Source organism: Ursus maritimus, unplaced genomic scaffold (assembly GCF_017311325.1).
Source record: "Ursus maritimus isolate PB19 unplaced genomic scaffold, ASM1731132v1 scaffold_4, whole genome shotgun sequence".
NCBI lineage: Eukaryota > Metazoa > Chordata > Mammalia > Carnivora > Ursidae > Ursus > Ursus maritimus.
In genome coordinates, this window is record NW_024426552.1 from 18,778,195 (window position 1) to 18,802,242 (window position 24,048).

General features: G+C 38.5%; 1 pseudogene; it reads right to left on the reverse strand.

Moving 5' to 3' along the window:
- Positions 1-7,865: 7,865 nt before the first annotated feature.
- Positions 7,866-9,129, reverse strand: LOC103673195 (annotated as a pseudogene).
- Between the last annotated feature and the right edge of the window lie 14,919 nt (positions 9,130-24,048).

The following is a 24,048-nucleotide window of genomic DNA, read 5'->3' on the forward strand; positions in this document are numbered from 1 at the left end:
TTAAAGTAAAGATACTATATTTGTGCTCAATCTATACCAATTAATATGAATATTTTAAATTAACATATATAAATAAAGGTTTACTTTATCTTGTAATATTTAACTTATAGCAATAATAACTTTAAATATCAAAGGTTGAAATGATTGTTCAGACATTGTTAAATGTTCAAGTATTCGTTCTCACGACCCTCGTGTGGCGTGGTAGAGCTACCCACCAAAACTCCATTTCCTCTTCTTGAGCACACAGCCAGCCTACATTTCCTGGTCTCCACAGTTAGATGTGGCCATATGCCTGAGTTCTGGCCAATGGAATGGGCATGGATAGAATGTATGCCATTTTTGTGCCAATGCTTCTTGGAAGAAGGTATGGTTCCAACTGTAGGAGATCAATTTTTCCCTCTATTGCCCAGATGCAGATGACAGGGGGGCCCCAAGGGATAGCAGAGCCACAAAATGGAAAGAATCTGGGTCCCTGTGTCACCATGTGAAGGGATACATCCCTGGCCCAATAGCTATTAGGCAAGTGGGAAATAAATCTCTTTTTGTTCCAGTAGTTGATATTGCCCAAAGTAATACTCTCATTAAAAGATGGGGCTGGTAACCACATGGTAGCATATGATTTACTATGATTCTTTAGAACTTTCTCCATTGACATAGGGACACCAAGTAGTAAGTTCCATTTGGTGGGAGAGCAGGATGCTTTGCTCATTCAACTCACCACCAGTGCTCTTACAGGATGTTCATTTTTCATTAATCTATTTTTTAATTTAAAGATATCAATGTGTCCTCAATAGCTAGTGTTAGAGTACATTTGCACGGATATCTGCCTCCGCATGCTTTTGCTCAATTTTCTCCATGAGACAATATAATGGAGGAAAATATTTAAAGCTAAAATCGATAGCAATCACTTATATGTTACAATGGATTTATTTTATTTTGTTACTCTTTCCTTCCTATCCCAGAATCTAGAGTACAGCAAGAAAGTTCGAAATTCTTAAGTTACCGCTATTTCTTTACTGTAGAAGAAGGGAGCCTGAAGAGATGGCCCACTGTAGAACCACTCAATAACCCATCTTTGGTAGTACAGAAGGCAGTGGAGCTTTAGAAGCAAGCAGAGAGTGGAGAACTAAAGTTTTCCAAATAATGATGTAAGAGTTGGATGGATAGGGGGATATGAAATACAGTCTTAAGAAGAGGGGCTGGCAATTTTTAATAAAGGCTGATGTATCCCAGTCCTTTTGGTACTTACAGTGAGGCCTGGTTCTTTTCCATCCTCTGCTCCTCTCTTCCTGCCCCGTGCCACAGAAGAATGGTTCCCATAGAGCCTCTCTCTCTTTCCTTTTCCAGTTGGCCTTGGTCAGTGGGAAGCACTTGCAGAAGAGTGGGCAATAGAAGGAGAGAGAGAGCAGGGTACTTCTTCTCCTCCCTCCTTCTTCTGCATGGGATTCTGCAAAGCCCCGATATCCCTGAGAACACCTGGATCTGATACCACTGCCCCCTTTCCTTGCCCCTTCAAGCCCCAGGGTGGCAATGGCTTCCTTGTTTTGCCAATCCCTGACTATTGCTGTCTCCATTTTGGTTCTCAAACCTCTAAATAGTCTCTTCTCTGAGAAGATTCATCTCCCACCAGGACCCTGATTAATAGAAAGTTGTTGGTGGTGAGGGGGTGTTATGGAGAAGATACTGAGTTCATTGTTGGTATGGTGCCCATCTTATACTGATTTATGAACATGAAACTTGATGACATTCTGTATCCAGAGAATGGGAAAAGATCATTTGTGTACTTTCAGTGTTACTTACATGTATTATACAAACATTGTGAATATAATACTATAGGCCTTTACTTCAGGGGCTTCTCTATTGAAACAACTTAGACAAATAAACAAAAAACAATCTATTTTTAATCCAAGCAGCTGCTGAGCTTTTGGGTAGGAGGTGGGGAGGTTTGTGAGGGGGTATAAGTCTGACTTTTAGGTTTTAGTGGTATTTGTGAATGAGGGAATATGTGAATTCTTTAGCAGAAAGGAGAGAAGAAATTGGTCACAGGAGAGAAGCCAAAATAAGATCAATAATTCATCAGAAAAGGACTTTTGCAACCGGAAATGACTGTATGTACTGAAGCTGCCTGGGAATGCTGAGAAATCTTGGGAAAAAGCTAGATTTTGCACAAAAAGTGGGTTTGGTTAATGGAGACAATTTTATTTTATTGTTTGTTTATTTATTTATTTTAAAGATTTTATTTATTTATTTGACAGAGAGAGAGAGACAGCCAGCGAGAGAGGGGACACAAGCAGGGAGAGTGGGAGAGGAAGAAGCAGGCTCCCACGGAGAAGCCCGATGTGGGGCTCGATCCCAGGACTCTGGGATCACGCCCTGAGCTGAAGGCAGATGTTTAATGACTGAGCCACCCAGGCGCCCCTGGAGACAATTTTAAAGACAAATTTCAAGTAGATAATATCTGATTAACACAAGTTTGGATGAAAAGTTACACATAGCTTTATAGGTTTGTGTTTTTCTTATAAGACTTATGTATTCCTTTGCTTTATGTTTTTAAAGTTTGTATTTTATTTTTTAAAGATTTTGTATATTTATTTGAGAAAGAGAGAGAGAGAGAGCACAAGTGGGGTGAGGGGCAGAGGGAGAAGCAGACTCCCTGCTGAGCAGGGAGCTGGACTTGGGGCTCAATCCCAGGACTCTGAGATCATGACCCTAGTCTAAGGTAGATGCTTAACTGACTGAGCCACCCAGGCTCCCCTAAACTTTTTATTTTAGACTGGTTTTCGATTTACAGAAAAGTTTTGAGGATGGTACACACTTCATTTATACCCCATGCCTGGTGTTCCCTACTGGTCAAGTTCTTACCTTAGGCATGGTGTATTTGCTATAACTAACAAACTGACATTGATATATTATTATTAAGTAAAGTCCGTGCTTTATTCAGACCTTAGTTTTTACTTAGTGTACTGTTTCTCTCCCAGGGGTCTGTCAAGGACATCACCTCTCATTTAGTTGTCCAGTTTCTTCAGATCCCTCTGGGCTGTCACAGTTGCTCCGACTTTCCTTGTTTCTGGCCTTGTCGGCTTTGAGAAGTGCTCCTCAGTATTTTGTAGAATTCTCTTCTGTTGGAATTTGTCTAATGTTTTTAAACCAGGTTTATGGATTCTGGGGAAGGAGAACACAGAGTGAGATGTCTTTCTCACCACATCATATCAAGGGAAAATGCTATCACCATGACTTGTGATTAATGAAGTCAATGACTTAATTTTTGATGTACGTATTCTGGGTTCACCACTAGACTGCAAACCCTCTGAGGATAGACTATGTTGTTCTTTACTATGTGCAAACTCCTTGCTGTCACTGCTAGAAATGGTAGGTTTTTTTATGAGTTTACGCATTTCCCAATATTTTAGAGTGAGATACATAGAGACCATACAGAACCAGGCGGCCTCTTTTCTTCCTGCATAGTTTTGACAAAGTTATAAAAAGCCGACCAAAAAGTAGAAAATTTTATATCATAACAAAAGTGAATGCATGCTACATGAAACCGGAAAAGCCTATTTTCAGTGATGTCAAATGCCTTTTCATCTTAGTGTTGTTGTGGGTATATCGTTCTTTGAACTTTTCTGTTTAAATTCCTTTCAAAAAAGGCGGAAAAAACATATGACCCTAGATGTCTGACAACCCACTTCCTCAGTTCCCTGCTCTCCATACCCAGAACCCAGAATCTTTTTTCATCGATTCCTCTGGGGAGAGTTTACCCTAGCCTTCACAAATTTGGGGGTGGGGATAAGCACTTGTCCTTGGATTGCCCAGAAATTCATCGGTGAAGAAGAATGATTTGTATTTTGAATGTCCTTTGCTTACTTCAGTCTCTGTTGATGTGGGAAGTGTCCTAGTTAGTATCAACTTGTCATAGGAACCCTTGGGAGCCCCAGTACGAACTTTGTCTCTTGCAGGGACAGATACATTTCTTGTACCTTGACTACTTTTATCTGTCTGAGGTTCTTTTGTTTTTCCTGGAACCCAGTGTGCACATGAGAAATATTCCTAGAGTCTGCAGAAAGAGGAAAGGAGGCAATGTGAGAGTGAAAAAGAAGCCAGGGTTCTGTTCTTGATATCTTTTTTTTTCCTGCTCCAGATCAGACAGCTTCACCTGTTTCATAACTTGACAGTGGGCAGAGTCACATTTCTACTTCCTTTGATGATTCTCTGCCCAATCAATTTTCAGAAACTGTCTCTTTGCTGCATCATTTTTCAGATTATACCAAGACGTTCTAAGTTACATGAATGGTTAAGATTCCAGCTAACGAAATAATGTCAATGTACATGTATTGCATTTGCTTTTTCTCAAAATTCAAATAGCTGAGGTTTTCATTCAGCAAATGCTCATTAAAAATTATTAAATAAGGGGCGCCTGGGTGGCTCAGTCAGTTAAGCTTCTGACTCTTGGTTTCGGCTCAAGTCATGATCTCAGGGTCCTGAGATCAAGTCCTGCTTCCGGCTCTGCACTCAGTGGGAAGTCTGCTTGTCCTTCTCTCTCTACTCCTCCCCCCCTTTCTTGCTCTCAAATAAATAAATAAAATCTCTAAAGAAATTATTACATAAGACATCTATACTTGTTTTAAAATTTTTTAGCAATAGCTTTTTATTATTAGAAATTTTCATATTTCAGGTCTAAAAGATATAATTTTGCCTCTTTTGCATTTATTGTATTCACTCTACATCTATTAATAATGTTTACTAAAAACTCTCAGATCCTACAGTCTGTTGTTTTCTCCCTGAAAAAGTATCCATTTCAGAAGCCTGTGATTATGTGTCTGAATTCTATTTGATCAAGTGAAATGATTTTAATTAATTAATAGATTCGTTTATTTATTTTAGAGAGAGAGAGCATGGGGTGGAGGGGGCAGAGGAAGAAGGAGAGACAGAATCCCAAGCAGACACCCCACTGAGCAAACCAAGCGCAGTGCGGGGCTTGATTGCACAACCCTGAGATCATGATCTGAGTGAAAATCAAAATTTGGTCACCCAACCGACTGAGCCACCCAGGTGCACCAAGTGAAATGATTTTAAATAATGTATTTATTATAGTGAAAGCAAAGTGCAGATCGTCAATCTATAGTCTGATGTCAGGTGGAGAAATAGAAAGACACTGTACCATTTAACTTACATAAGCAAATCTTATATATAGCTTGAACATATAACCTCTTTGCCCTTGGTCCATTTGCCAGACATCATTTGGGGCCATAACCACTTTATTCACTATTCATTAATAAAACTAGTATTTACTTAGCACTCACTATGAGATATGCATTGAATTAAACATTGAGTATATAAGACTAATCAAAAATAGATCAGGTCTCTGTCTTCAGGAAGCTTATAGTCTAGTAAGAGAAAAGGTATTTTCAAATGATTACAAATGAAAGATAAAATTCAACTCTGACAAATGCTATGAAATTGAGGTCTAATATACATTCTTAAAGTTAAGTTTAATTGAGATATAGTAAACACAATTTTTACCTTTTTGAAGTGTACAATTCAGTGGTTTTAAGTATATTCATAAGATTGTGCAACTATCACTACTAATCCCAGAACATTTTATCACCCCATATAAACCCTGATTACGTCTCTTACCAGTCCTTCCCTATTGCCCCCTCTGCATCCCCTAATCTACTCTGTTGTAATGGATTTGCTTATGCTGGGCATTTTATATAAATAGACTCATACAATATGGAGCCATTGTATCTGGCTTCTTTCATTAAGCATAAGGATTTTGAGGTTAATTCATATTGTAGCATACATATATTAATACTTCATTATTTTATGAATCTAGATATTGTATTATAAATCTAAATATTATTTTGTGAATCTAAGTAATATTTGTTTGGATTTATTTATCCTATTCATCAGGTGATGGATATTGGGCTTATTTCTACTTTTTGGCTCTTATAAATAATGCTGCTATGAACATTCATGTACAATTTTTTGTGTGAACATGTATTTCTTTATTCTTTTGGACATATAGTTGGGAGCGGGATTATTAGATTGCTTGATAACCTTATACTTAATTTTTTGCGGAACTACAGAATGTAAGAGATATCGTTTTATATTCCCACTAGCAATGTATGAAGCTTCCATTTTCTCCATAGCCTCACCCAACACTTATTATCGGTAGCCTTTTTTTATTATAGTCATCCTAGGAGTGGGAAGTATGACCTCGTTGCCATTTAGATTTGCATTCTCTAATGTTAGTGATGTTGAATATCGTTTCGTGTATTTATTGGCCATTTGTATATTTTTTAGAAAAATCTATTGAAATAATTTGCCCATTTTCATTTGGGTGATTTATCATTTATTAGAGGTTTTATATATTTCTTTTTTGAGTTATTTTCTTAGTGGTTGCTTTGGGGAGTCCAGCTAGTATCTCAATTTATAACAATCTAGTTAGGATTAATACCAACTTTATTTCAATTATATACAAAAACTCTACTCTTACATAACTCATTTCGCTCTCCTCTCCTCTGTACGGCTATTGTCCTACAAATCCCATTATTATGCACCGTGTGCTCACCAACATAAATTTAAAATCATTTCTTTATGCAGTTGTATCTTAAATGAAGTAAAAGAAAAGAAGAGATTTACAACTCAAAAACAAATGCACTGGAGCAAAACCTTTTCACACAGGGAGCTCAGAGTCAGGTTAGTTAAAAATAGACTTGCAAGGGGGTTCTTCCAGAGAATGACTGGAGAGTTAAATAATCATTTTCTGGAATGAGACATTGAAGGCGCTCTGGTCCCACTCTGCCATCTCCAGGGGCTACGAGGCTTCAGATTTTCACCATGTTTCTGGGCTTTTGATTTTCAAGATTATCTCAGAACTGGGGATGGGGGGATGTGCCTAGGGCAAATTAAATCACTATAATTCTTGCTGTTCTTACCAAGATTCAGTAACTTTTCCTGAATAAACACTCCTTGGATTACTGACAGTATCTTGTTCATTTCCAGAGTTTTGAAAAAGTTCATTCTCAAAAATCTTTGTGAGTTTTGTCATTTCTTGTATGGAAAAAATTTTGGAAGTCTTTACTTTACTATTTTTGCTAACAACCTTATTATGCATTTGAGTTTAAAGCAACAGGAGGGGCTCAGAGAAGCCTTGAGATTCGGGAATGAAACGAGAGACAGAGTATTTCCATATGAGGCTGAGGAGTTGGTCAGTGGCCAGATTATCCAGTTTAGAAGATCATATTTAGGACTTTAGTTTATTTAGTTTTTAGTTTATTATTATTTAGTTTTTATTTTATTGTTACTTTAGTTTTTCGTGTATGTGAAAAAAATTTATTTTAAGAAAAAAAAATCAGTTAATGAAAAAACAGAACAAGTTTCACTTAGCAAAATACACCCGAAAGGAAATCACAGCACAAAGCCAGTTTTAAGTCAAGGCATCACCAGTTCCTACAGTATTAGCCATGTGTCTCAGTTTTCAAAACTAACTTATTTTTAAAAGCTTAAACCTAACCTAAAAGATTTTAAAGGAAAATAAACTAGAATAAACAAACATGAGAAATGTTCCTCTTTGAATTAGAGATCTAACACTTTGAGCTTTCCAAAAAGCATTCCTCCCCAAGGTGTTCAGTGATGTGGTGTAAAAGATCCATTTAATGTATGTAAAACTACTTTAACTCAGATAACATCACTCTGAAGTACACTACCAAAATGCTAATTGAGAAAAGCTGAAAGGAGGTTTAGTTTACTCATTATCACATGCTAGAAGAAAGTTTGCATGAGAAAACACTGAAGAGGTGGTTTTTTAATCCAGATTTCACAACTCCTGGTGCAAAATGGGTCCCACAGCTTCCTCTAGAGTCCTAATTGCTTTTCACTGCTTGTTGGGTGCCTGTGAAAAGTTGATTGCAGTAACTCAAATGCTCATATCCACCCATGCTGTTCTGGCCTCCATAGCCAGCCCTGAAACAGCAGCTCGCAGACTGGCTCTGGAGGCCACTGCGGGTGGACTGGGCTGACACCCCCATGCCTTGTATCATCTGGCTGTTATATGCCCCACTGCTGGCCCCAGTTGTGGAGTTCAGGAAAAGTTCTATACAGCTGTGTTGCATGTTGTTCCGGTCTTTGGTCATGGCTGCCATAGCTTGTTTGTGAGTGGCAAACTCAGCATCGGCTTCGCGAGTCACTCTTCCCTCAGAGCCAGTCTCAAAATGGGTCCTCCCAGGGTTGACGGGAAAGAAGTCGTAAATGTTCTCGGGGGTTGTGTATGGCAGCCCTCTCACGTGGATGCAGCGTTCAGTGGTACACTGGACAGGGAAGCTGCCGTCTCCATACCTGTGGTCGTACACGCCCAGGAGACTACAGTAACTGAGGTCTCTCCCAGAGAGATGCGTGGGGAAGCCATAGCCCCCATAGCCTGCACTATCAGCACCAGACCTCATCCTTTCCAGGCCCGCTTGCTGGAAAATGCCAATATACCTCCTGGCTGTGCGGGGGAGGTCATAAGACCCCGGCCGCTGTACAGGCAAGAACTTCAGAGGAGGATCTGAGTATGACCTAGCTTCTTCCTGACTGCTCTTGACCATGTCAATATATCTGTGCCCGATTCTCTCCCTGTGCTTCTCTAGGGCCTTCTCGCTAACTCGGGAGGCAAACTGCACAAAGATTTCCTCTGTAATCTTGCCCTTAGGGTCACGGGCAATGTGACCCCATTTGGCACAATTTCCAGCCATGAGAACTGAGCAGTTTCTTTCTTGGTGCATCCAAACGGGAGTCCTCAAAGCCACACAAAGCCGGTGTTGGTGGTGTCAGCACTGATTGGACGGCTGCGTTTCAACACCCAATCCCTCTTGGTTCTGTGGGACTTGGACACCTCAATATACCAGTGTCCCATGCTTTCCCTGTCTTTTTTAAGGGCCATTTTCTATCATTTTCTGATTCAAGTTCAACGAAAGCCTCCTTGCTCTGCCTGCCTTCTCTAGTGTGGGTAAAATGAACGCCTGCAGCCCCATCATGGATTGTGCACCGAGAAAGGACATTCCTCACGTCCTCAACAACAGAGCAGGACCTGGCCAGGCCGCAGAGCTTGACCACAAAGCCTTCACCTCCCTTGGGTCCCAGCATCATGGACACTTGAGAGAACAGACATCGAACAAGCTTGGGTGCAGTTTTCTGTGGCTTAAACAACAACCCCTGGGGAAGGAATGATCACAGTTGGACACACCCCTGGTAGGTAATGAATTGTCCCAAACAAGAGCCATATGGCCATCTTGCCTCAGTACCCCGGCACTCACAAGAGCAACCAGGGGTGGTGGTGCTGGGACTGGGATGGGCTCCAGCTCCCTTCCTCCTGGGACAGGCCTTTAGTTTAGTCTTTGTTCTCAGGGCACAGGAATGTCAGCAGAGGGTTTTAAGTAGAAGGGAGACTAGTATGAACTTAGGGAGATTTGTTAGCGAGCAGAAGGAGAGAAGACAAGGGCAAGGCTGTCTATGGAAAGCAGCAGAAATGAAAAAAGAATGGATAGATGTGAGGGCTATCTAGGAAATAAAATGAACTGGTCTGTGGGTGGATTGAAGGGAAAGTTTGAGGAAGAAATTCACAAAGGGACACGGCTCTCCTGCCCTTAGATCGCCCCGCAGTTCTGGTGTCTTGGCTAGAGTGTCTGAAACTTGCCACGAAGTGTAGTCATTGTCAGTACAGGTACAGTGATCTCTGTCTCTTCAAATTGACAAAATAAAAAGAAACTTCTCAGGGGCAGAAGGATTGGCAAAAGCCCTGGTGGTGAAGAAGAGGCAAGGGAGAATGGTTAGAGCTAAAACAAAACCCACATCAAACACCTGTCTGTCTCCTCCTCTTAGGATTTTATGGAAATCAAAACATAAAATGAATCTATTCTTAGGCAAAGCAACTCTGTTTTTTCTTGCAATCACTTCTTGAGATCTCAAATGAGATTTGGTTTATCTAACAATTCAAAATATTTTCACTAAGACTAAGACTAAGATTTTCACCCTTCTTTTATGTACCTCCTCCAGTGAATTTAATAGCCTATCCCCAACTAATGGACTTGTTTTAAAGGCTTTTTCAGTGATTTTCTCCATTAATAGCAAGTTGGGAATTATAGCAATATAAGGAATCACAAATTTCCAAATTAATTGCTTGACACAAGGATAAAAATAGTATCCTGTACTGATAGAGGACCGTAGACACCAAATAGTAATAAATGTTATTTAAATATCAGAGTGCTACCAGGATATATTAATCATATAAAATGTTTGTCATATTAATAATAACATAGCATTACTTCACAAATTTAAAAAAGTACATAAATATTTGACCCAGAAATTCCACATCTAGGATTATATTGTAAAGATAAACTTTCACACCCCTCCCCCCACCTTTTTAGAATAATGTGATTTCAGCATGGTATGACATAGCAGTGAGTTAGAAATTTCCTAAAAGAATTTCAATAGTTAAAAAACTATGGTAACAGGGGCACCTGGGTGGCGCAGTCATTAAGCGTCTGCCTTCAGCTCAGGGCGTGATCCCAGCGTTCTGGGATCAAGCCCCACATCGGGCGCCTCTACTAGGAGCCTGCTTCTTCCTCTCCCACTCCCCCTGCTTGTGTTCCCTCTCTCGCTGGCTGTCTCTGTCAAATAAATAAATAAAATCTTAAAAAAAAAATTACGGTAACGAATTGTGAAAAAAAAAGATCATTCTATATGTATTTATATGGAAACATCTTCATGAAATATTAACAATAAAAAGAAAGGTGCAAAACACTTTGCATAATATATTACTATGTGGAAATAAAAACATATACATGATTGTATGTACAAAGCCTATCTTTGAAAAGATCCATAGGCCACTGGTCACAATAGCTAACCTAAGAAGAGGAACCAAAAGACTGAGAAACTTGGAAAGGGGTGGGATTGTGTGATTTTTTGGTATATGATTTCTTGTATTATTTAATGCTGAACTATGCATGTATACTAATTAGCTTAACTAACTTAAAGATGGTATGCTTAAACCTGTATTGCTTACCTGTATAGCAGGCTCTATCTATCTATCTATCTATCTATCTATCTATCTATCTATCTATCATCTATCTATCATCTATCCATCCATCTATCCATCTATGTATCTGCATATACACATACATCAAAATATATACACACTGTGTTTGTCAGGGTTCTCTCCATATATATAGCTGTTTCTTTTTCTCTCTTTCTATATAGAGAGAAACGAAATATATATATGTCTCCTGCCTCACTAGAAACTCAGGCAGAGTTTCTATGTTGCAGTTTTGAGGACAATTCTTTCTTCTCCTGAAAACCTCAGTCTTTGCTCTTAAGGCCATCAACTGATTAGATAAGGCCCACCACACCATGGAGGGTAATATGCTTTACCCAAAGTTCACTGATTTAAATATTAATCACATCTAAAAATTCCCTTCACAACAATATGTAGACTGGTCTTTAACCAACAACTAGGTTCCAGAGCCTAACTAAGTTGACACATAAAATTAACTATCACATAGACACTGAGAGTCTTGTATTTAAAAATGAAGAGCATTTCTACAAATGGGGCAAAAGAGAAACAAGTCAGTGAAAATGTGTCCATGATCTATAGTTTTCCCCTAATGATGCCACCTATTTAAGTGGGGGATAAAAAAATGAAGATAAGGTCAGCAAATAAGGAGGCCTTCTATTAAAGACATGTCTTTAGATAGACGGAGAGCATAACTTTCCCCTTCCGGGTATCATCATTTCCCGATATGAGTGATATCCCAGTAGAGATAGTAAAGGAAAAATGGAGATCAATAACAGAAGGAAAAAAAAATAAAAGAAAGCAAAAACTAAAGGGTTTATATAACTGTATCAAACCAACACGTACACTTTAAACGTATGCAACGTCAATTATAGCTCACTAAAGCTGGTAAGACAGTAACATAGACAGAAACAAGGCAAAACAAAAAAGCTAAAGGGTTTGAAGTCTCCTGCAAGTGAAAGTCCCCTACCTTTTGGCAGTTAGCACAAGATTTATACGTTACAGGCAGGTGCGTGGGTCATGAGTTAAAAGGCACCAACAAACAAGAATGTGATATATGAAGCAAGGCAGATGATCCAGTCTCACTTTGCAGAAATATATGGCCTAAGAATAAGCAAGTCTGTGGTCTGGAATTTTGCAAGGAAAAGAGACAGTTTAAAACACTCCGAGAGAGTGAAAAACATTCCACAGCTTGGGGTTCAGAAAAGAAACCAACTTTAGGGTGCGGCTTGCAATTCCTGGTGGCAGATTTTCTAATAGACTTGATCCTTTATGAGCGAACTGATAGTATCCCAGAAATTTAAAATACTATTATATTTGTGGAAAAGAACTATGAGGTCTGTGTTGCATTAAAGGCAAACTGCAGATGAAGTTGTTGCTCATAGATGAGGACTCAGTTTCCATTTAAGGCAGAGTTTCAGAAGCCTGTAATGGGAAGCCGTGCGAGGTGGTGGGTATTTCAGTATTATGCGTGCAGAAATAAGATGGCCAGAGAAGTAAATACGGGCATTGCGGCCACACTTAACATGGTTAGGCTAGATGACTTGAAGCTTTTATGAGTCCCTGATAATCTATTCCCCGATAATAAAATATATTTTGTCTTAATTATACCAGCACAGATATCTGATGGCAGAAATTAGCATATGTGTCAACATAATCTCAGTACCTGGAATTTTTGATAACACATTTAAAATAGTGTGCATAGAAGGTGCATAAGGTGTAAAGCTATAGATGGAGTTTTATTTTTAGTAGCTGTGCTTATTTTCATTGTGTTCTATGGCATGACTCCTATGTCAAATTCTAGACATCTAGGATTTTGCAAGGAAATTGAGTTTGAAACCTTTTGTTTCCATTCAGTTTCTAGGACACTCTATGCAGGCATGAAAACTGAACAATGTGATAAAATTTTAGAAGCTAGGCAATAAACACATTACTTTTGTAAAGAAGGAGTTGTAGAGAGGTGAAACAAGGAGTTTCGTGTGGCTCCCAGGCTTTTAGACTTTGTGGGTTGATAAAATTATTTTTGTACTACAGAGAGAGAGGACTAAGGAAAAGTTGTCAATGTTGTTTTAAAGAAAAAATAATAGAAAATAACTAAACTCTAATATTGCCACTGCTTCATAGAAGAAAGAACTTTTAATAGATGAAAACATAATTTATTCCCTCGGTTATATTCAAAATATTAAGTGACTGGTATGGTGCTCATACTAATTGACCAGTCAGAACAGACCTGAGCTGCTCAACTCTACTGGAGAGTAACGCCTAAGAACAGCACTTAATGACCATAATCTGAGAATAAAGCAGAACCCTTTATATTTCAGAACTTAGAGTCATGAAAACCTACTACTCTTTCCTTATTTTTATTTGCCAGTCTCCATAACATTTTGACTGACACCTATGTGTTCACAGACCAGAATTTGCAGTGTTGATTTTTGATAATTTTTCTGTGGCAGGAACCCTTAGAGTCGCTCTATAACAAGGCTGTGAGGTGTTTAGAATGTTCTTGAAAAGAGTAAAATGCCTATCTGTGAACTCACTCTCTCAGGATTTTTAAGGGAAAAGTTGGTCCTTTAGGAGTGACTCATAAAGTGGGGATATAATACTCGCTGTAGAGGAAAAATGGGCCGCAGAAGACATTCTTCCAGTTCTGGGGTGAGAGGCGGGGGGGGGGGGTCAACCTAACCAGCGAAAGACAACGTATGTGTGAGGAATGATGGAAAAATAACCTTAAGACAATTCATCAGCAAGTGTATTATAGAGGCTTTGGCCCAAATATGTAAATGCTAAAATACTCTAAAGTAAAGGGCTTATTACATGGAAATAAATGTAATCTGAAAAGACTTCACAAAGCTTTCCTGTGTGAAGTATCTTTTTTTTTAACCTATAAGAATATTAATTTGCCTGTATGTTACAAACAAGTCTTAGAAATCTATAATTAAACACTAGATGCTTCCAGTGTCAAAAAGCATTATTCAGGGTGAGGAATGTCCATGGGAAATCTCTGCTTCCTACTCATCATGGCATCTGGGGCTCCTCGACATATCCTTCCTTGAGGCTTTGTATCTTTAGATGCTGTAGCTGCTTTCAAAATATTCTATGGTAAATGGTGAGGTTGATGCATTAAATATTCAATAAAGTCACAATCATGAACTTGCTGGGCAAATAAAGAAATGAAAATGATCTTTTCTTGGCTCTTACTCTGATTTTACATGTTAAAATTAGATTTCACTCAATGCCTTCCAAATTGGTAGCTTGTATCATATTCTGCCTTCATCAAGTACGTTCTGTTTTTACTCACCTTTTTTTTTTCTTTTAATGGCATGCATCCAAAAGGAAAATTACTTGAATTGAAAGGAAAGGAAGGGAAAGATATATTTAGCTTTTTTTTTTTTCCTGAAGCAGCACATCAGAAGCCAGATAAGTGTGTATGATTTATCTCACCCTTGTTGGAATCTAGACAGCACACGGACTTTCTCGTGAGATAGCCAAAAGCAACTTTTTTTTTTTGACACAAATTATTCCAAACAAATCAAATAGTCAATTATAAAATTTCATATTATGGGGTTATATATAGTTTCTCCAGTGAGTGAGATTGAAAATGCAACCTTTCCAATATAAACTAGAAATACATGCACACAGACACACAGACACACACGTGTGTGTATGTATATACATGTACTAGAAGTCTTTCTCTCTGTGAATTATAGTTCATTGTAGACTTTTAGTAATGGCAAAATTATCAAGAAACAAATTGTGAACCATTTAAAAAATCCCAAACCATAGTTTATAAGAAATGTATGGGCCACTGTTCTAGAGAACCACGTTTGTTTTTTCCGAGGTGTTTATCAAAAGGAGACATCAAATACACCATGGAAAAGTTGACTCAGGAAATTGGAAATCTCTGAGAATTGGACAACTTGTCATGGTTGAAAGGACAGCGGAGGCTTGAGAGAAGAGGCTTGGACTAAGGCTACTCAGACGTCTAACTTGGATGAAGACGGAGAACTAAGACCACCTGCCAAGCTAGCAATGGTTTGCCACAGGAAATTCTTATGTTGGCATACCAGAATGAAAGCCAGTAAATAATATCACTACTTTAGAAAATTTTTGTTAACCAAATGATTCAAGCAAACAGTTTGTTCATGTGGGAAAAGAGCTGTCTTTTTTAAGGTAACAGTTTGCTCATCAAAACTCACCCAGGGGACTATGTTCTCCAAGTCTTAAAACTACTATCCTGTGAACTTTCCCAAATCCAAATCCTGGTTCTCTACCTTGAAAAACTTGTCTTAACTGATTCAAAACCATGTCCCCAAACATCATAAATGTTCTATCTTAACCCCCCTCCTTTTTATAAAGAAAATATTTTTTATTTATTCAAGAGAGAGAGAGAGCAGGTGCACAGGAATGGGTGGGAGAGGAGGGTCCGAGGGAGAGGGAGAAGAAGATACCCCGCTGAGCAGGGAGCCTGATGCGTGGCTTAATCCCAGGACCCCAAGATCATGACCTGAAGGCAGATGTTTAAACAACCAAGCAACCCAGGCATCCCTTAAATTTCCCCTTTTGAGACACTATTGGCACATCTGAAAGTGGAAATCTCTCTCACAAGTAATGGATTTAGCTTTGCTCAATCATCATGGTTTTTTTTCATGGTCTTTTAAAGGATATTTATAGTTGACTGGGTTAAATAGTAACTGAATATTAGAGTAGGTAAATCAAAGGGTAGTTTTTGGATATTGGTGTGATCAAACATGAAAGCCACAAAGTCAACAGTAATAAAAATTACTGCTTTATTAAAAACAAGGATTTGAAGAATTTAGGTTACATTTTTCTTACTTCAGAAGTCTTACATCTAATAATGTTTATATTGCCACACTAGTCATGTTATTCTTTGTCAAGTATGCTAGGGACTCTGTAAATCAAAATTAACCCTCTCTCCCTCCTACTTTCCTTCTGCCACTTTCCCTTCTCTCTTCCCCTCCCCTCCCTTTTTCTCCCCTTCTCTTTCCTTCCTTTCCCCCTCCCTTATTTCCCATATTTTCTGATATTGTTTTACTCCTTTTGAGTCCTTGTTTGTTTGTTTGTTTCTAAGATCATTTATGGCTTTCCCAGGGTAAGTCTTTACTCCAGTGAAAGACTATTTATTGAAGATCTCTTTGACCTTTATGTGTTTATATCTATTGGCAAATACTCTGGGCATTTTCAAATTAAATTGTCTTATTTCTCTTATTGGTGATGGAAAGTCAACACTTATGAATGGCAAATGTAGAAGACCTATTGTTTCCTAACCCTATTGGTGACTAAAAAAATTGGAAGGATTGACAAACATTAATGATATTGTACCTATAAAATGTGTAGTAAGAGAATTTTTGCATTGTTACTGAATGAGCACCATAATGACTGTTTGTCATTATCTCTGAAATGTCATGGTCACTGTAAAAAATTTCATGTGCCATTGATTACTTTCATTAAAGGTGAAAACAAAATAATATGCTAAGGCTTTGTTAAAATCTCATTAAAACAAAGGGGTATTTGTTGTTTTTGTTTGCCTGGAAATTTACAATATAGTGCTTCCAGAGTTAATATTAGGTATCCAAGAGCAGAAGCAACTGCTTCTCAGATTTGGAGACATAAATCTAGAATCAAGAAAATAGGAATATTGAAAGCATACCATTATTTTAGGAACATATTATAAAGAATAAAAAAATGCAATTAAGGGTGGAGGTATACTTTTTTTTTTTTAAGATTTGTTTATTTGAGAGAGAGAGTAAGCAGGGGGAGGGGCAGAGAGAGAGGGAGAATCTCAAACAGACTCTCTGCTGAGCACAAAGCCCATCCTGGGGCCCAATTCCAGGACCCTGAGACCATGACCTGAGCCAAAATCAAGAGTCGGATGCCTAATGGACTGAGCCACCCAGGCACCTCTGGAGGTACACTTCTGAAGATGAATTGGTGGATTGGAGACTCCCCAGGACAACCTTGGGAGCCATGTGCTAAAAATGGCAGGGCCACATGAGGGAAAGAGCCTGGGTCACTGTGTTCCCCCATGAGAGGGTCACCCCCTTCCAGGAACACTTGGATCAACCAGACACATACTGGCTCCACAGAAATAAGACTTTGCCATTTCTAATTGACTTCTTCTGAGTTCTTATGATCAAAATCCAAGTTTCTTAGTTAATAGCTATGGGGACACCCTTCATCCTCTGCCCCTGCCTGACTGCCTTGACCAAACATGAAGGAGAGAAGGAGACTTCAGAGGGGGGAGATACTTGGGAACTTTGTAGGCAAAATCAGAGGAAACTTGAAAGCAGGAGAATGGGCCTCACTCATGAAAGTGGCCCCACCACTATGACAGATTTGTGTGCACAAAAGAGGGTATGGCATGAGATTGCTTTGACCTTCTAGGTTTGCTGTAGAGCAAGGTGGGGCCTAGAATGGCAGAGCTCCAGGCTGTAATCAGCCCTTTCCACTTCCCCTGGTGTATAGGTAATATAATTTTTTTTATTCATGCAGTGAGTCAAAGTTAGGAAGCACTTTTCTAGAACCTGGTTGTCCTCCTCCTCCCCCAGCCCAACTTCTGGATTGCTCTGGTTGCTGGGCACCCATACACATTAGAGACTGAAAGCTCCACAAGGTTCATGTGGTCACTTGGGGCTGTGGACACTGGTAATTGGAGGCAGAACTGCAGAACCCTTCAGAGCCATGAAGGATGTGTTGCCTGCCACTGAGATGTCTTTTCAGCCAGTCCTGGAGCAGCTTTCAAGTGTTCTACTGATAATGCATGAATGCTTGAGACAAGTCCCTGGTCTCCTTAAGGAGAAGTCACTGAAGCCCTCAAGTCACCTGTAGTGAAGGCGAGTCCTTCAATATTACAAGTTCCGTGTTTGGTGGCACTAAAAATTCTGAACAAAGCTTCATCTGATGACGGGATAGTCTTTCTTGACAAAGGACAGAAAAGCAAGTCCCATAAACTTTCCCAAGCGACTGATGTTAATGATGTCATCAAAGCATTACAGAACAATGGAGAACAATTTCAGAAGAAAATAAAAAAAGATTTGAATGAAAATGCTCATCTTTAGCAAAGTCCAGAACTGCTCAGCCAAGAAATGGTAGGAGGGAAGAAAAAGTGTGTGAAAAGAAAGAACATGGAGGAAAAGAAGGAATATTCAAATGCACAAGTGAAACAGGTCATGAATGATAAAGTGAGACAATTAAAATCTCTGGCTGAAACCATGCGGAAGACCAGATGTTTCCTGATACTGTGAGAAATCACATGGATGACAGGAGCTTGGAAGCAGAGAAATGGAGGGAAGTAGAACGTGGCTACCATCCAGTCTGCTGGCCAGAAGTGGATCTAAAGAGTCTCATTCATGACGTTAACTTCAATATGTCCTTTAAAAGGCTTAAAGAGAAAAAAACAAGAAATATCCAGAAAATTATGTGAAGAACATCAAAGGAATGAAGAGCTTACAGGAAAAATAAAAAGTACAAACCAAGCAAGTATCTGCAGTCTGAAAATGTCCCAGTTTGAAAGTAAGATCCAGAAGCTTCTGCTGAAGCTTCAAATACTGCCTGCATCAAAAACATGTAACATAACTTCAGCGAAAATTGGCTGAGGAGGAAATACACTGCTTAGAAGTAGAGAAGAAATTTCCCAACATGTATAGAAACATGAAGTCTATGTAACAGAGATGCAACTTTTACAAGAAATTGGCAAAATAAATGAACAAAGAATTGGAGAGAACCAGTCTTTCCTATCAAAAGAGATTCTTTGTTATGAGAAAAGAGTTCAAGAAAGTGGGATGGCAGCTCTGTCAGCTGAGAGAAAGACCAAGATGATTTATAACAGGTAAATGTGGGCTAAGACTGAGTCCAAATTCTGGCCTTTCTCAAGTGGCCCTTTTGCTTCTGCTGCTCCACCAGCAGCCCACAGAAGTCCAGAAGCGTCCGGAGATCACCTGGGTCATCAGGTCTCCTAGAAAGGAGGCAGGTCATGCTGCAAAAGCTCAGGGATCCTGGCTCACCTGTCCCTTTGACAGAGCAGACCAGGAAGGAGTGGGTGTAGAATGGATTTGGAGAATGACCAGCACACTTGCCTAGATTTGCTTGAAACTCTGCCCGTGCATGTGTGTGTGTATATGTGTGTGTGTGTGTGTGTGTGTGTGTGTGTGTGTGTGTGTGTTGAAAATCTGCAAGGTAGACTGGTAGATTAGAGACCCAGGGAAGATGTGATATAGTTCAAATACAAAGGTTGCCTGCTGGCAGAATTCTTTCTTGTCCAGGGGAGAGCAGTCTTTGATCTATTGATGCTTTCAACTGATTGGATGATGTCCACATACATTATGGAAGGCAATCTGTTTCACTCAAAATCCAGATTTAAATGTTAATCTCATCCAAAAGACAGCCTCAGAAACATCCAGAATATATATACTTGACTAAATATCCGGGTGTTGTGGCCCATATTGACATAAAAATTGGACCATCACAAATTCATCCCTTGCCAACTTGGCATCCATACGCATCTCTTTAAGCCATACTTCTCTACAAATAAAGACAATAAAAAGGTCATACTTCAACCTAACATGATACAACTATCCAGTGTACAACTGAAAATGAACTAACTCTTTCTCCAGAGAAGACAAAAAGTCTTTGGGTGATGTTTACTCTTCTCTTTGATATCTTGTAACTTAAGCACGATGATATAAAGTTATAAATACTATGATATACTCAATACACTTCATGTTACATGATAAGGGAATAAGAGAATAAAAGAAAAAACAAAGATAGAGATAGATATACATATAGATAGATATAGATACACATGCACAAACCTATTCATTATCAAATACATATTCAAACACACACATAACAAAATGTGGAAGAAATACCATGATAATTATAGTTTTCATTTCTGTCATTGGCTATGTGGTCATATCTGGTATTTGAAACTACCTTCTCCCAATATTCATTCTGTATTCCTTTTGTCCTCAGCAAGCTTCTCAGCTGGTCATGGTTCTTTACCTGGTGAGGTGACCCAAACTTTTATTTCTGAGGGTTCTAGTTCATTATTAGTCCCGCGTGGATTAGGCTTTTGTGGTTTTTCACTGACTTTAATCACAGAGAATGGTAATATCCTTTAATATCCTGTATTCCAGACATACTTTTATGAAAAGTGTTGGAGGAAAAACATTTGCTAGATTAACAGCTACATTGTAGGTACCAGGAGATGTGTTAATTTTTTAAAGCAATGAAACCACATCTGTTAAAATAATTGCAATTTGAGGTACCACTTGGTTCGATTAATGATAATCCACTGTCATTCTTCTAGGTCCATCTGTCTTCTTCCCAGACCAAATAGACTGGTTGAATGGAGAAGTGATAGAAATCACCAGCCCTTCATCTTGCAAGTTCTTGATGGTGGCAATAGTGTCTGCAATCCCTCCAGGAATACAGTATTGTTTTGGTTTACTGTTTTTCTGGGTAGAAGCAATTCTAGTGGTTTCCTCTTGGCCTTTTCCACCATAATATCCCTAAATCCACAGTTCAGGGAACCAATTCAGAAATTTACCAGGGGACACCCTTTAGACTTGAACTGCAACATTGGCTCTTCCTTAGATCGAGTTTCTGGTCCATTCTGCAGATTTGGACTTATCAGCATCCATAATTGTGTGAACCAATTCCTTAAAATCTCTCTCTCTCTACCCACCCCCCACTTTTGCTTTTGTGTCTCTGGAGAACACTGACTAATACAGATTTTGTATTAGAGTTCTCTAGTATCTAAATGCATGATGTTTAGGCTGAATAGTGCCCCTCAAAATTTGTATGTTGAAGTTCCAATCCATGATACTTGGGAGTGTAACCATATTTACAGATAGGGTCTTAAAAAAAGTGATTAAAATGAGGCTATAATATGGGCCCTAATCCAATATGATTGGTGTTCTTATAAGAAGGGGAAATTTGAACATACAAAGAGACACTAGGAACGCGCATGTACTGAGGGAAGGCCATGTAAGGACACCAGGAGAAAGCAGACATCTTCAACCCAAGGAGATAGGAGACCTCAAGAGAAACCAAACCTGATGACACCTTGATCTTAGGCTTCGAGCCTCCAGAACTATGAGAAAAGAAATTTCTGTTAAATCAGTCTGCAGTGTTCTGTTATGGCAGCCCTAGCAAACTAATACACAAGGCTTTGTTGGATTTTTTCCCCCAACATCACCAATGCTATTCTTATATTTCACTTCCAGCAATTGTAGAAAATATTTCTCAACTTAATTAGCAACTCCATTATTAGTTTCTCCCCAGGGTTTGGAAGTTCCAAAGTTAACAATTCAGAAACGTTTTGTATTTCTGCCCCATTTAAATAGGATATGGTTTTCTCTAACTTTTCACAAGAACAATAAGGTGAAAACTGTAGTCTGATTTCCTAAACAGTTGTCCCACCAACCAGGAAAATCTGCAGCCCTTATCCTATGTCAGTGCACAGAATATCCCTCCCCTCCCCACTTCATGAAACAGTGAGTTACATTCATTTCGACAAGTTCATTTTTTAGGTGCTCTTATTTTTTATTTTGAAACAGCATCATGCAAAGATGGAGTGCCATATAAACTATGAATGCTATTGGAATATTCTGAATTGACAAAACAGTTCCTTTATTTTTTTTTTAATTTAAAGCTTTCAACCTTTTGAAGGAAAGGGTGAAGCTAAAATGTTTCTATGTGATCGTTGTGTGTGTATATGTGAGCGGTGGATGAAATGAAAAAAAAGGTAAAGTAGAACATAAATTCTACATGAATCCACATTTTACACGATTGTGAAAGTTTTAATACTCAATTGTATTACGTTCTTATACATCAAATGCTGCTAAAGATAATGATAATAATAGTAGCAGCTTGGTATATTTAGTATTTGATAGACAGTGTTCTGTGTACTCTACATTTGGGAGCTTATACCATTTTCATAACTTATGCAATAGGAATTATCGTTTTATCTACTTGACAGGTGAGGAAATGGAAACACAGTAATCATACATCATAGGACTAAAGTCAAAGTCAAGAAAGGAGGATATGTGAAAGCTTGGGTTGAACCAGGGCAGTCTGTTACTAGATTCAATGCATTTGATAATGTAACACGCTGCCTTACCATGGAAACGTGAAGGATTTCCAAAAATAATGAAACATCTCTATATTTCATCACCAGTCTTCTAAGTAGATTTATCTCTTTCTATATATATTATGTAGAAATCTACACATGTATACTCATATCACTTGCATTTTGATCAAAAAAGAAAACTCAGTCCTTGTAGGTTTTTATATTTTTTTATGTGGTGATCTCTAACTTGAATTTATTTATTTTATTTTATTTTTTTTAAAGATTTTATTTATTTATTCGACAGAGATAGAGACAGCCAGCGAGAGAGGGAACACAAGCAGGGGGAGTGGGAGAGGAAGAAGCAGGCTCATAGCGGAGGAGCCTGATGTGGGGCTCGATCCCAGAATGCTGGGATCACGCCCTGAGCCGAAGGCAGATGCTTAACCGCTGTGCCACCCAGGCACCCCTCTAACTTGAATTTAAAAATTTTTTTTGTCATATTGTTTTTACTTTGCATTTCACTAATTAAACATGCCATAATATTATTTATCTAAAATTCAAGAAATGTTTATAGAAAGAAGTATTAATGATAACAAATGTTTAAATATTGATTATAGTATGTTAGGCATTCTTATTAATGATGTACATATTACTTATTTACTTACATATATTTATATATAGTTTATCTAATCCTGATAATAAGTCTATGAGGTAGGTATTATTATTTGCATCATTTTTACAAGTAGGAAACCAAGGCATAGATATGCCATATAATTTGTTTAAGGTCAAATCTGGATTTAAATCTTGGGTGACTTGCCCAGAGTCCAGTCTCTTACCCTTTTCACCCTTCTGTCTCTCACTATAGCAAAAATCAGAGAGAAGTAACTAAAAACTGCATAGAAATGTAAGGGCAGTGTACATATGAATTTTTCTAGCAATTATTAAGTGAGAAATATTAATTACCACATATCTATAATAGATATGTTTAATCCTTACCTAGTAAATTGACTACATACTATGATTTGGAAACATACCTACACAATTGTTTACTGGTTGTCTCTAAATCCATTTGTGGTTAGAATCTACTTCTTTAACCTCTTGAATCTTAGCTCGACCTATGACCACTATAATCAATAGAATATAGTAGATTTGACTTGATGGCAGGCTTAAACTGTTCAGAAGACTGGCACTTCAGATTCTCCCTTTAGGGAACCCATCAGCCATGCTGTGGGGAAGCCCAAATAGTGAGGGAATTGAGGTCCTGGCTAATACCACACTTTGGGCTGAGTTCCACCTGAGAGCCAATACTGTGTGTAAACCATCCTGGAAGTAGATCTGTGGCCCCAGTAGAGCTTCTCAGCATGATGTTCCCCACTTGGAACATTTCCACCAAGCCCTGACCAAATTGAAGAATCGTGAGCAAATACACTATTGCTGTTGTTTTAAGTCACTAAGTTTTGGGGTAGTTTGGTATGAAATAGCAGATAACACAGATAAACAGCTTAAAATATTTTACTAAATGTCTATTATAGCAATGTTAAACAGTGAAGATTATTATGTTAACTCTTCCTGAAAGTTTTCCTAAGTTTATAATTTTGTTTCATTTAGAATTATCAAGCTAATCTTTGTGTGTGTGTGTGTGTGTCCCTTGAAATTTGCCTATAATAAAAGGGGATAGGCTATACAATTATACTTTCAACTTGATCTATGTTTCCCTGAATATCCATTTTGAAGTGGTTTTGGCAGAGTTGATCAAAAAAGATACTTGTGTGAGATTTGCAGAGCAGAAGTGAGGCATTTTTCCATTGATCTCTGAAGGTGTCACATGGTTGTGACAGACTCACACAGACCAGAAGATTCCAGCACACCCCCAGATCCCGGTGCTCTTTATCCAGCTCATCTTCCCTGT